Source organism: Centrocercus urophasianus, unplaced genomic scaffold (genome assembly GCF_019232065.1).
Source record: "Centrocercus urophasianus isolate 14NV4802_14NV808 unplaced genomic scaffold, USGS_Curo_1.0 seq_23, whole genome shotgun sequence".
Classification (NCBI taxonomy): domain Eukaryota; kingdom Metazoa; phylum Chordata; class Aves; order Galliformes; family Phasianidae; genus Centrocercus; species Centrocercus urophasianus.
The window spans coordinates 1,352,377-1,366,311 of record NW_024884789.1 but is presented as its reverse complement, the minus strand read 5'-3'; the positions used below and the strand labels follow the sequence as shown (position 1 = coordinate 1,366,311).

Sequence of the window (13,935 nt, the reverse complement as noted above, 5' to 3'; positions counted from 1 at the left end):
GGAAGCCTGTAGCACAGCAGGCCATGTGGGGCTAGGGGTCAATCTCATGACAGAGGTGGCCTGACCACAGCTGCATCTCGGGGGCATGCTTGGAAGGAAGGAGTATCTGCACGGGGCTTAGCACGCCATCGCCGTGCAGTGTACCCTTATCTTTATTCCACAGTTCTACCTCTGCATGTACTGCGCTTGAGTCATAAAAAAAATCTTAAACTAGTATCAGTAGTAGCTGAAGGTATGGCACAAAATCACTTTGATTTTTAGGATGTAAATAATATTTGGAAGCAAATAATGCTTGTGACTGTAACCGGACCAAGTTTTGGAGCATTGAGCTGAGGTCCTTTTCCCATGCTTGTTTTGCTGTCTGTGTCGGTGGGAACAAGGCTCACTGGAGGAGTGGCAGCTTTATTGCTGTATATATTTCTCTGAAAATCGGGGGAAGAGAAAACAATGCAGCAAACAGCGTGTGCACCGTCACAGAACGCTCCTCTTGTAGTTCTCAGTGTGCTATGAAATACCCTGGGGAGGCTGCAGGAGGGAGGCTTTAAAGTCTCCAGACTGTTAGGTTAGGGAATTTGAGAATTTAGGGAAGCCTGAAAATTAAAGGAAAAAATAAATAATCATCTGTTTCTTGTAAGTAGGCATATCAAAACATGGCTGCAAATTACTCATTCATGTATATCAAAAAAAGCACTTTTAAATTAATCTTTGTTATCATTTTGTGGTCTGCTTTCTCATATCTTACAGACCTCTGTTGAAAAACGCACACAATTAGGAGCACAATTGACTTCCTTCTTTGAAAGGGCTGTTGTAAAAATAAAGAAGTTCTGTTTTTCCACTCATACAAGCACAGAAATAAATACAATTCAAAAACACAGGCAATCAACAAACAGTCACAGTTTGGGCTTTTTTTTTTTTTTTTTTTTTTTTTTTTTTTTTTAAAAATTTTAAAAAAAACAGGGAAAATTCCAGGAAATTATTTCTAATGTTTTAAATATATTGTTTTAAATTTAGGTGATCCTTCAGTTTATTAAGAAGGCAGGGAACGAGGAAACGTTGCAGGTTACCTGTTTATAAATGCTGCCCACTGTTATTCCAGAAATAACTGAGCTGCACCATTCACACAAGCACTATCAGAATAGAGATCGTCTAAATCAAAGCTTAAACCTGAAATTCTTGTTTACCATTTTAACTTAACCCCATTAACTGTGTTTCTATTCAGATGATGTAAATAAGAAAAAAGAAATTGTTGTGGGCCCTTTTCCAATACAGTGCTTCGTGTCCCGGCTCTGACCCTCGCTGGCGCCAATGGCTGCCTGCCCTCGTGTGCACCATCACTGAACCTCCCTCAGCATTTCGTGCCCAGTTCTTCCCAGTGCCTGAACACCTCACTGTGTCTGAAGGCGAAGCACATGGGCAGCTGATGGTACAGGGTGATGATGGAACCCGTGGCTTTGAGGCCTGCTGAGTTGTGGATCTGGTTGGCTTGGTTAATGTGGGTGGGATGCCAGCACTGCCTGTCCTCCTGAGCTGGATGTGTTTCCTGGTGTACTGCCTGTTCATATCCACCTCTTCTCTGTTCTAAGGGCAGGCTTCAGGGCCAAGGGGTCATTTTGTACAGGATGTTCACAGCATCTTGTTTTTGACCAGAGTTACTACGTATCATAGTAATGAATCCCAGCCCTCCCAGATGTAAATAGGTTTGAGGCCTCATGAGAGCTCAAACAGTGGGATGTTATAATCACTGCATTGGTTATTAACTCCGAAGTACAAATGGAGTTTGGGTTTCTGCACACCCAATGGTTTGATCTGTGCGCCTACACACAGGCCATACATCTGCAGACTTTGCAGAATATTTGCACTTTCTACATTTTAAAACTCTGGGTTTTTCTTTGAATTCTTCCACTAGAGAAACATTCCATGTTCCTCTGACATCTGCAGTCACACATATAAACCTGGATTTATATTTTTCAACGTCTTTCAGAGCAGTTATGGGAGAAGATACACTTGTCATGACAGCCTATGATACGGTACGACTGTGATCTATCTAGCAATGTTTTCAAGAGAGTAGATGTCTCTGCAGAAGAAAGCCTTTCTCCTAACCTTGTTGTAACTAATTAGAAAACAAATGCTGTGTCTTAGAGAGAAGGGCTGCTCTTTCTGTCACCATGCAAAAATGGAAAGAATTGTAGGTACCACATTCTGATGTACCTTTGGGGGAAATATGGTTTATAGCGGAGCACAGTAGTTCAGAATGTGTCTGATGGTAGGAAAATCACATAAATTCCAAAGGAAAGACTCCAGGAAGGACTCCTGAGAGGGAATGTGAGCAGAATAGTTATGCAACTACCACAGAAGTGAAGAGAAATGAACCAAGCAGTGACTGAGGCCTGGTGGGAAGATGGATAATATTTTCCTAAACTAATGCTTTGCACTGTTACAGTGCTTCCTGACTCTCCCAGTACTGACTCTGTAATTTGATAGATTGAGGATCTACTTTAAAATGCTTCAGAAATCCCACTGACTTCACTGGAATTCCTTCAGGTGTTTCTTCAAATATATGCTTGAATTTTCAGCCTTTGATTGTCAGCTAGTTTAGGTTGTAATTGCTAATTTATTTTTCTTTTAGAAATAACTATTTTTTTATTATTATTATTTTCATTGTAGTAAAAGATTTTAACTGAATGGATAAAATGTCCCCTTCAGTCCCAAAATGAATCTTCAGAGTTCTTGTAAGAATGTATTTTAGGTGAAGAATGAAAAATACTTTTGTGAGCAGTGGGACAAATTGGCTTCAGCTTCTTGGAAAGGCTACTGCTTCACCTACAGGTTTATTATCTTGTCGTGGAATGATATGTTGCCCATGTGACAGATCTTAATTGTAAGGTCTTTGCTGCACAAAGCAGCATCCTACCAATAAGACTTATGTGCCAGTTTCTTAAACACTTAATTTAACACAGCTAAGAACCCAAGCTCTGAAAGAAGCATGCAGATGATGTGTCTAATATCAAATGAGAGCTTAGTGAAGTAACTCTTCCCAGACACTGTGAGCTGTTTTTTTTTCGTACACATATGCTGCTGGAAACCTTTAACTCACTCCAGAAAATGCAAATTAAACGAAATTCTTTATCAGTCACTGAATGCTGCTGGAGTTTTGGTTTTACAAATTAGTTCCTAACAGTTCCAAACTGCCATACTGAGCCTACAGGATTGAGATAGGTGATGCAGCCTGCTGTGAAAGAGGAATCAACTTGTTCATTTCCAGTCCACCTTCAGGTAGCTTTTCCTTTATGGGTCACCACCATCCAAGCATGCGAGTTAAAAATAGGTGCTGTAGAGCCTGTTCCAGCCAAGAAAGCCTTCTGCTGTGAGTATATAGTATCTGACTGGCATGGGAACCTGAAAGACATTGATGTATGGTTTTCCTAAAGGCTGCCCAGCGGAGCTGAAAAGCTTGGTACAGGGCCCTTTGGCAGCTGTTTAGGTGGGAGCATGATTTACCCCCTTGCAGAGATACTAAAGCTGTAACCTATATCTACAAACTAAAGTCAAGGATTTATGAACCTTGGAATATTTTACCCATGCCTCTAAACTGCCAAGTGTAACTATTCTGGGCTGTAACCCAGAACATAGTTTACTGAAATTCCACTGCTTTAATGATGACTTTTTTTTTCCTATAGAAAACAATATGAAACATTCTGCCATCCAAACAAAATTGCTTTCTGCATCTGGAATTTGTTGATGTTTCCTTTTGCTGCTCGTATACATTTAATTCAATGAAATGGTTAGCAAATGCCATTGTATCCTCAGTTTTGGTTATTGTTGGTTGTTACATCTTCTGTATTACAAAACAGAACTGTTGGACAGTGAATTCCAGCAGTCATAGTGTAGAAGAGCGTCCTGTCCTTTCTCGTAAGAAGATTGGAAGAAGTAGGTCACTCGAGGTGAACTATGTCCTGGGAAGAAAGATGAAACCATCCAGGTGACATTGCTCCGGATAGCATGCATCTTGTGTGCGCAGGCAGTGAGCTTCCTTCTGCTCTCAGCCAATAGGGGTGCCAGAATCAGAATGGGAAAGGCACTCAGGTCTGCATTTAATAGACAAAAGAGCAATCTTACAAAGCAATTGGTGCTGCTGTGGATACTGGGACAGCGGAGAGGGGAGGAAGATGCTACTGCCCCTTGTTTGCCTCTGCCTTCCCTGTTCCTCTGTATGTAAATTGCCTTTGTCTCAAGGCTCACAAAGAGCTCGTTCTGCGTGAGAATTAGTGTTCCATCGATGGAGGTGAGCTGCTGCTTGTTCTTTGTTTCCAGAGTTAAACATATGGTACTGTGTATCACAAGTTCTTTCATCCCCGGATGATCTATGGCAACTGGGGAGGGTTAAAAGAAGGCATGGCTGTCAGGGACAGAGGCACCAAAGCCTTCAACACGTCAGGAGATGTGTTGTGAAAAGCTCTCACGAGGCAAAGGCAGGCTTTCAGGTAACCACAAAATGAGCTCTGAAGCCAGGCTTTAGATGAGGGCAGAGGTAATCCATGATTGTGGCCCTGGTGGAGTACACAGACAATCTGATTTACTCTGGTTCCTCCTACGGTGGGCAGAGCAAGTGGATGTTTTCCAGATGTTCGGAGAGATATATTTCTGAAACCATGTTGTAGGAAAACAAACTACCACATGAAAGGACATGAGTGCCAGGAAAGTGAGGGAGAATGGCATGCATTAACAGTGTTTAATACTTTCCTTTTTCTGTTCTTGTACTTGATCAAGAAATGCTCTATACTAAGCATTCAGTGACTCCTAAATCGCCATGCCTTCGTGTGTCGTATTCTGGAGAACTTCCCTCTGATGAATTTAAGAAGATTGTACACTGCACTCTTAATACATCCTCTCCACTGCTGAGGATGCCACAGAAACACAAATGAATTGGGAATCTGTCTATTTTGTTTTTGTTGCTGTTGATGTTGGCCTCATCCCCAAAGCAGGACCAGAAGAGGTCTCCCATGATGGAGATAGTACTGAAGGAGTGCAGGAAGTGAAAGATCATCAGACAGCCCCAGTTCCAACAGTCTCATAGCTGAATCTTTGAGCAACTGTTGTGTGTTTAAACACGAGGGGAGAAAAAGGGGCAAAAGTGATTTAATGCAATTCCATGGAAGAGCCCTTTTCATTGCTTGCATTGATTTTGGTAGATCTAAGCTTGCTCCAGCTGTAAAGGACTGCAAAGTCCACAAAGCTACAGTGGAAATCCTGGTCTTTCTGTTGGATTGTGTGTGGATACTGTGTGAAATGCATTGCTCTGGAATGCATTAAACCAATGTGGTCATCAGTTGAAAATGAGTAGCTCTGTGAGAGTCAGGAAAAGGATGGCTGCTTCCTGCCTTTTGCCTTTGCAGTTCGCTGGGTTTTAGGGTTTCTGTGAATGTGTCTTTCAGCATTTTACAATGAAGATCCCTTTCAATCAGGGCTTTTCTGAAAGTAATTTGGCAAAGTTTAGCTACGTGCTTCTTGCCTGAGAGCTCAGGTTCTGAATGTGCGTGCTTAGCTGTGTCTGTCAGCAGCAACCACTTTAACCTGGGATGAGGACGCAGGCTCTGAAATCCCCCCAGGTTATATTTGTTGAAGCAAGATGGTGAAAGGTGAGGAAGGCAGATTACAATGTGTGGAATGAAACCCGAAGGAATACGTGCGCCTTAAATTTCCGCTGTGTTTTTACGAAACCTGGAGAGTCAACCTCATCATTGCCTGCTCAGCGAGGTGTGCTGATCTGCTGGCCTTTACATCCACTGAGTGGAAGTTTAACCAGAGCTACCTGTCCAGGAGCAACCTCTTTAAGAAATCACAATAGGTCGTGTAGAAACAATTGCAGAAATACAGCCTATTGTGGTAGTGCAGCATATGTTAGCTGTTACTGCTCTGCTCTACCAGTAAACTGCTCCTGACTTGGCTTCCTTTTACTGGGTGAGGTTTATCACACCTTTTCTCTCTCAGCTGCCGTGCTTTGCTGGATGGCCACACGCCACTGATGCCTGGCGTCGGGGCATCTGTAGTCCCAGCCCAGCTCAGTTCAGGGGAAACTGCTGAGCTTGGGGCACATCTTACCCTGCATCACTGTGTCTGGCAACAAGGGCATCATCACATGTATAGCTCTGCTTGTAAGCCTGGCTGGTAACATCTGGAATGTGGGCAAAGAACTTGATGATCAGCTCATTAGGCACAGGAACACGCTCACCAGCATCAGCAATGACCTCAGTAAGTGACCAGTACAACTGTCGTGCAATCATATCTTGCTTTCTAAGAAAACTGCATCATTTTTTGCGCTACTTTTGCAGCTCAAATGAATTCTGTTCGGAAGGGAAGGGTGCTTAAGGGACCAGGAGGCATAGTTCAGAGAGAGAGCTGAGAAAGTCCAGGCCCTGCTATCACAGGTCACTACGTCCTCTCGTCTGCTCTGTGAATTTATAAACATCCATTTTAAAACACAGTAACATTTTTGTGAGGTTTGCGTTTCTCCCTTCCTGCTGGAGGGCTGTGCCAGAATCTTTCTGCACCCTTTTCTAATTTCTAAGAGAAATTTATTAATACTTGGCTTATATCCACTGCTTATTGTGCAAATGTTTCTCTTCAGATTAAATGTCTCTTCTTTCTGCTCTTTGCCCTTCTGATTTATTTGTAGAGAGCCTCGTGCAGCGCCTCTCACCCTCACTCTGCAGCATCTTAAGGTGCATGGTTGAAGTACCTGTGGGAGCAGCATGGAGACCTCTGAGCTCCTGGTTGCAGGAGATACGGAGCTTTGTCCGAGCAGCTGCCCACACTGCTGTGCTTTGTAGCTTGGGTTCAGCACTGTGCACCCAGAGAACTGCAGGCAAATTCCCACCCACCTCAGACAGCAGGAGAGAATGGGAGATGAAAATGTTGAGGCTGTGTCCTAAATCTCCTCCCCCCACACGGCCTGTCTGATGTGGCCATTTTATCTCCATGCTCGGAAGCAAATGGTCCCCTACCCCCTGCTCACTTCCCTGGCTGCAGGCTGCTGGGTGACGTGGAGCGATCGCATGCTGTCATACTGAGATTGTTCATGGAGCTCACAGACCTTAATGAACCAGCAACTGCTTGGTGTGATGTAAAACATGGAAGTTATTAAAAGGAAAGATCATATCTTCGCATTCTGGAATTTACTAATTGTATGGGATAGCTCATACAGATCAATGTAGTGTTTGCCAGTAAGGTTGTTTCGGATGTTGGTAGATAGTACAGCAGTCACCCTGTCCTGTTTCACGTGGAAGGCTCTTCCTTGTGTTCTTTACAAGCGCTTGATACTGAGAACAGTGTGCTCACAGCAACGATTACATGTTAATATAGGTTAATAGAAGTTCATGCGGCTGAGTCTTGGAATTCTTAGCTCTCCTCTCAGTGCTGCCTGACAGCTTTATTACCGCGCAGATGGGGGGAGCACGCTCAATATGCTAAGCACTATCAAAAGATTTTTCTTTATGGTCTTAAGAGGGCTTATCTGTAATTCCTGGCTGCACAATCTTTGAAAACTATACTGTTACAGACTGATTTTTTTCACACATGGTTTATTTTTAAATAAAAGCATTCTGAGGCAGAGTGGGGTCACGTTAACTATTTTTTCCCCCTGAACTCTTTTGGTGCAGACTTACAGTTGCTCTGTTTTGTCAATCTACGGTGATTTCTTTGCATCATTCAGCTGGAAAAATCCAAATATTTCATTGTGAAATTTCCAAACCAAAGCTGCAGGTCACAGTGGCAATTTTTGCACTTTTGGATCATTTTGAAAACCAAATGAAATGCTTCAGAGCGCTCCAATACAAATACAGTATAACAAAGACCATTTTTTTTCTTCAAGCTCTATTTTGCCATTATTTGAAAATGATTATTTTATCTGGAGCTGTAGATATAACAACTCACATGTGTGCAAGCTTTTTAACAGATGAGGTGTATCTTCCCTCGCTGCTGTAGAGGGGAAATTCATTCCCGTTTTGCTCCCGCAGCTCTATCCACATTGCAATATAAATATTTTGTATATGTTACCAATTATCTGCAGCACCGTTCTGCTCTTGAGCTGCATCATGAATCTCAGCACCACTTTTTTATACTTTTACAGCCTGACTCAGATTTCATCCTTAGAAGAAGAACAAAGAGCATATGTTCTGTATGGCCACAAAAACATCCGAGTAGAACAGGAAGGCCATTAACTGAATACTGAGGCTGTATGAAGAAGCTACAGCTATAAATGTGTTTCTGGGTGACCAGGTTTCTAACAAACCCTGGAAATTTTTGGAGATTGCAGTGGGCAGCTTGGTTCTGGAGAAGGTGGCCGCAAAGTTCTCACCTCCAGAAAACTTGGGGATTCTTTTGGGCCTGGAAATGGAGCATTTGAAATCAAGCAGTCTCTGTAATATTGTAGGGTTTGGTTTTACAAGGTGACTGCCCTGATCTAAGCAAGAGCCGCTTCTCAAGGGCATGGGATAAACAGGAGGAACGTAGGGCTGGAGAACGGCTGGTACATTTTTATACTAATCCACTTTCAAGAAACATTTCAGATTATTATACTGTCGGTGAAAAATGCATTTCTGCTTCACACAAAGCTCACGAGGAGTCCAGCTCATGGGCAGAGGAGGAGGAATGACGCGAGCCAGGAACACACAGGAACTAGTTCTGAACATCTGATTGATGGAGTCGAGAGGCGCAGCGAGGCAGTGGGAGCTCCGCACCACAGCGAGGGGGCACTGGGAGGAAGGTGAGGAGAACAGGCTGCTCTGCTTGCTCTTTGTTTCTGTAGACCAAAGGAGTGCAACATGACCCAAAGCGTATGGACTGGGCAGTTCCTGCATCTTTTGCAAATTACAGAACTGAAAGTATTGAATCCTTTGCGTGTTCCTCTCTTTTTAGACCTGATGAACTGAGGAGCTCTTTACAGAGAGGAGCTGAGCGTGTCATGTCCTTCCAAGTGCGGGGTCTGCTTGGGTCTCAGCTCTGTTCCAAATTCATTATGGCTTTGGAATACATTGAAATCTTTTAAAAATAGGCCTCTGGACTTCTTGTTTTCCTCCTCTCCCAACAGCACGGCCATCAGTTCTTGGTGAGATCCGTGCTGTAGCCAAGTAAATAGGATCTTTCTACAGCATGAGCAAGCAGTGCTTTTGAGATACAGAGCTCCCAGAAATGGTAGAAGTGTTTGCAGAACTCAATATCTCGAGTTATTTTCTTTATATTTGTGCTCCCATGTTAACAAATGCCTTGTTTGATTACTTTTAAATGTTGTGTTTCTGGAATGAAAATAGAATGCTGGCTTTTGACTCTGGCTTCTAATTCAGTTTGCCTTATTATTTGAGCTTGCAAGAAAGCTGATTTTTTATTTTTTCTTTTACAAAGGATGGTTTGTTTTCAAACCATTGTAAAGCTGAATGTTTAAATGCTGACCATTTTAACTTCCAGTACTCCTCAATAATTGGTAGAACCTTTCAGTCTTTCGCTGTGACTTCTTAGCAGAGCATAGTTGATAGAGAAGTTTTCTATCACAGATTGGCCAACTGTCAGAACGTTGCACAGTGATGCAGTTTCTACTCCTGGTGGAAATATCTTGCATTTGGGGATTTCTCTGATAGGCAGTATTGCTTCTTAGACAGGCTGGCTTTTCCAATGATGAAAGGCAAAAGAAAGCTATAGTTTACTTACCACAAAGTTATGCAGAAGTAGGAATTAGGATTTGGGTCTCTTTTGCTTAGTACCTGCTTTGTCTCACTAATGCAGTCAACGTGGGGAATAGATATCAAGCATTTGTGGGAAGTGGTCTGAAAAGTGCCTTGGATTTGGGTGTTTCTGTGACTTCTTGGGAAAATTCATGTCTGTCATTTCCTGTAAATACAGTTGGTTCTGCCCACACTTTCCATCCAAGGAACTGTAATGTGTTTGGTTAACCTGAGTGGATCCCAGTCTGGCAGCTGAATTGCTCAGAGCTCTTCTGGAGCCATCTGGACCGTGTGACAAGGGCAGCTCTGGCAGCTCTGAGATTTGCCTTCTCTGAACTGTCCTGAAGAGTAAATGGAGGTTTTTCAATAAAACGAAGTCTAGGTGTTAGTGTGTCCTATTGCACAATCAGTTATGAGAAAAACAAATGCTTTTGTGAGTATTTTTATAGCTGTTTGAAAAGCTCAAAACAAGAATAGAATGACAAGTACATGCCAGAGGGGATAATGCTTCATTTTTCCTGTGTGCCAAAAAGAATTGTCCAAAGTTTTTAATTGGTGACTAAAATGTTTATCACAAATTTACTGATAATTAATATCTAAGTGTGTCAGTGCACACTGCAGAGCTGCTGCTTCTTAGATCTGAAGCGCATTCTGTTTTCTGTCCAGTTGGTTTCCTGCAAAGTGCTGAATTATTCTAGCTTTTGTGGGTCATTGTTAACCATGGCAGGAAGGGTCATTGTTAAAAATGTTTTCAGAACTTTGATAACCAGTTTATCAACTGATTCACATGTTTAATCAGTTAATAGGTTTTCCTTTTCAGTTCATGGGAATTTCTTTGTTTATCTTAACTGAGTAACTGTTTCTACAGTGGAAAGAACTGTAGTTGACTGATAATCTTTTCAAATATGTGGAGTTTGCTCTTGTGATGCAAATTGTGTGGCCAGACCCTGCACTCTGGAACCATCCACCAGAATACAGGGCAAGTTTTGCATGTGAGTGAAACCTCAAAACATCTTGGGAATACTGAGCCTGGAGCTGCAGGGGTTTGGTAGCTTATAATAAGGCTCTTAAGGGCACTTTGGTATTTAATAAAAGGTAGAGAGCAGCTTTGAGAACTTTGCTGGATTGTTATGTGCCAAATGTCTGTGGTTCCTTCAACACCTGGTCAAAAATTGCTCAGCAGGATAATTTCTCACCAAAAATGCTGCTCTGTCTCAAGATGCATGTGTAGCATGAAACATCCCCAAGATCGGAGATCCGCTGCTCTGTGACCTATCCCGGGACTGCACCACCCTTCTGAAAAGGACTTCCCTAATATCTGATCTGAACTTGCTGAGATGCGTTTTGTGATATTGCCGTCGTTCTGGCAGCCATCTCAAACAAGCAGTCGGGCTGTGTGGTCACTAAACTTCCCATTCAAGCTGGGGGATTTGCTGTAGGCTTTTGACAGCCTATTGCTAGATCCCCATCTCTTCCTCAGGGCCCCGCTCCTCCCAATGAAGGCCATTGTGCCCCTTGCCTTATTTGCTGAGAGTGCACTGTTGGCTCCTATTCAGCTTGCAGACAGTTTTGTGGGGTTTTTTTTGCTCTTCCCATTGTATTAAGGCCCGTCAGCTCCTGTGTTTATAAACAAACTATAGGCCAAGTAGAGCTATAAACTTTATTTTGCTTTTTGGAAATAAATTTGGTGATGGTATTTGCTTTCTATGTAAAGAGCAACTTGGCATGAAATAACATACAATAATAAAGTTGCAAAATTTATGTTTACATAACATTTATCTCTCTTGAAATTGCAGATACTTAGAGAGCCCCGCTAGCCTCACTTGGGCTCATAACAGAACTGCGCTCACTCAATCACAGCAGCTTCTGGGAATTGGCATCGTATTTGAACATGTGAGAAAGAGTTAGCAGCTTGTTTTATGTGATCTGGTTTCTTTCTAGATACGTTCATTCCAGTTGCTATATAAAGGAAATGTGTTTAGATGAATACAAGTCCAAAGCACAAACCCCTGCAAAGCTGGACATGGGAGTTTTGTTGGTATGCATTGGATTGAGGAAGACAGAAACGGACCAGCAGAAACTCAGTGCTCTTTGACAGGTTCTGGCTTCACATACTGTGGCTCAGATCTAAACCATAAAGATGTTTCTCAGTTCCTTTTCTGAGTGGCATGAGGATTGAAGGATGTGTTCTGTTCTGTTGAGAGACCACTGGGTACTGCTGATGGAGAGGGTTGGCTGGAAAGTACAGCTGAGTGTGGTTTTGTACCATGAAAATGTGTGTCTGGAGCCAGGAGTTTGGGGATTGTGTTGAAGCAGTGCAGCACTGCGGTACCATCAGAAAAGATCCAGTGTTTTTTTCAGATGATGTGATGGAGAATGGATGGGGAGGAGGCGAGGATTTATTCTTTCTTGTGGCCAGCAAAAAGCAGGAGGTGATAGGAGGGAAGCAATGGGGTCTCGTGGGTGTGGGGGAGAAGAAAGCAGAAGATTGGGCTAAGCCAGTAAAACTGCATTGAGCCAGCCTCTGATTAACGTCGCGTTGATTCAGGTTTTGTTTGATAAAGCAAAACTTCCCGAGAGTGGAGCAGTTACAAGCCTTTAAGCACTGCTCCGTATCTGCTCCTGAAACCTGGACTGAGTGTGTTCCTTCATTTCTCCCTCCTGAGATAACACACTGCCATAAAACCTGCAAAGTGTTTTCTTCACCTCCAGAAGATGCCCCTGTCCCCTTGTAGCTGGGTGCCCTGCGATACCAGAGGTGGAAAACAACTTTCGTAGCTGTCTGTGATGAAAAGCAATGGGTATTGGAGTATTCTACTGTTCAACAAATTATTCATTAAAACCCAAAGATCCTCAATTTAGAAATCCTGTTGTGCAATGCAGTGAGGATAAATATAATGTGGTGTTTGAAGGCTTTTTGTTGTCACTGTTGTCAGCTTTCTGTTCCATCTTACTAAAACATTCCTCTTTGTTGGGAGTCAGAAGCAAATAAGATCTTGCTGAAGCTTTTTGAAATCTAAAACCAATTCATTAGGTACAATGCAAGTGTGGAGCACAGGCAATTATGAGGATTTCAACAGCAAATATTGCAGCCCATGAAACATTAGAATGATTTCCTTCTTGTTTAAAACGCTGCAACGCGTTTCTCCCCGGCTGAATGTGCTCTTGAGCTTTTGTGTCAAAGTGAATCATGATCTAATGCTCACCAGATTACATCTAAATGCTGCAGTATTTCCCTTCTAATTCTGGCTCTTCCTCCTATGATAATATTATTTGTCTAGTCAGTTATGTGCAAGTGTGAAGGAGGAGATGTGATTTCTCCATGTATGCAGATGCACGTGGGAGCATTGCCTGAGGCCATTGCGCTGGGGTTGTGCGCAGCAGTGCTCGTGTTTTAAAAAAAAACTGAGTTGGTAATTAGGCAAAGAGCATAATAAGATCCATGTCTAGAAGGCCAGCGTGGCTCAGAAGGCTTTTATTTGTGTGAATTTCTGTACAAACGTGAAATACCCTGGTACTTAATTGGTCACTGCCCGCACGCTGTGTATGTTGGGGTGAATGGCCGCGGGTCTGAGCCGTTCCCCTGGGGAGGCACGGAGCCACGGGGCAGTGAGAGCACTCTGTTGGAGCACACAGACCCAATGAGCAGCACGGGAGCCTCTCTGCAGCCAGCCATCACTAACACTCCCGATAAAACCTGACATCTTTTCCATCCCCTCGTCCCCTCCGTGGAACTCTAATTAATTTAAATGGTTTTACCGAGGGACCGTGGCACTGCTGAAAAGGCAGAGGGCTTTGCTTGGGTAATCAGCTTAAATACCCGTCCGCTTCCTGCCCTCGCTGCTCTGAACTTCCCATTTGGGAGACATAAATACTGCTTTTATTTTTAAATCTCTTTTTCTTTCTCTCCAATTTCCTTCAGTTTTCCTAACGCGCCTCATACAAGATTCCATTTCAAAGGGCAGGATGGTGGAGCCTGTAAACTGGATGCAGACGGGAACTTTTTGGTTCAATGTTGATTGCATTTATTGGAGGAAGGGGTAATGAGGGGTTTGGTGTAGAAAAGGTACATCTCTGGCAGGCAGGAGCTGGTGATAATTAGGAAGAAATCCACAGTTTCATTCATTTTTATGCTTCTTAAACACTACTGCTTAAATGAGCATTTTGCAACTCCTGCTGTACCAGCATGGCAGTTATTTCTGAGGTTAAAAAAAGAACAGTT

At 42.9% G+C, this 13,935-nt stretch overlaps 1 long non-coding RNA gene across 2 annotated transcripts in view; it reads left to right on the top strand.

Annotated features, from left to right (window-relative positions):
• The window catches only part of LOC122163325, a 54,475-nt gene that overhangs the window by 28,132 nt on the left and 12,408 nt on the right, over positions 1–13,935 (top strand). The gene's annotated exons all lie outside the window — the stretch shown is intronic.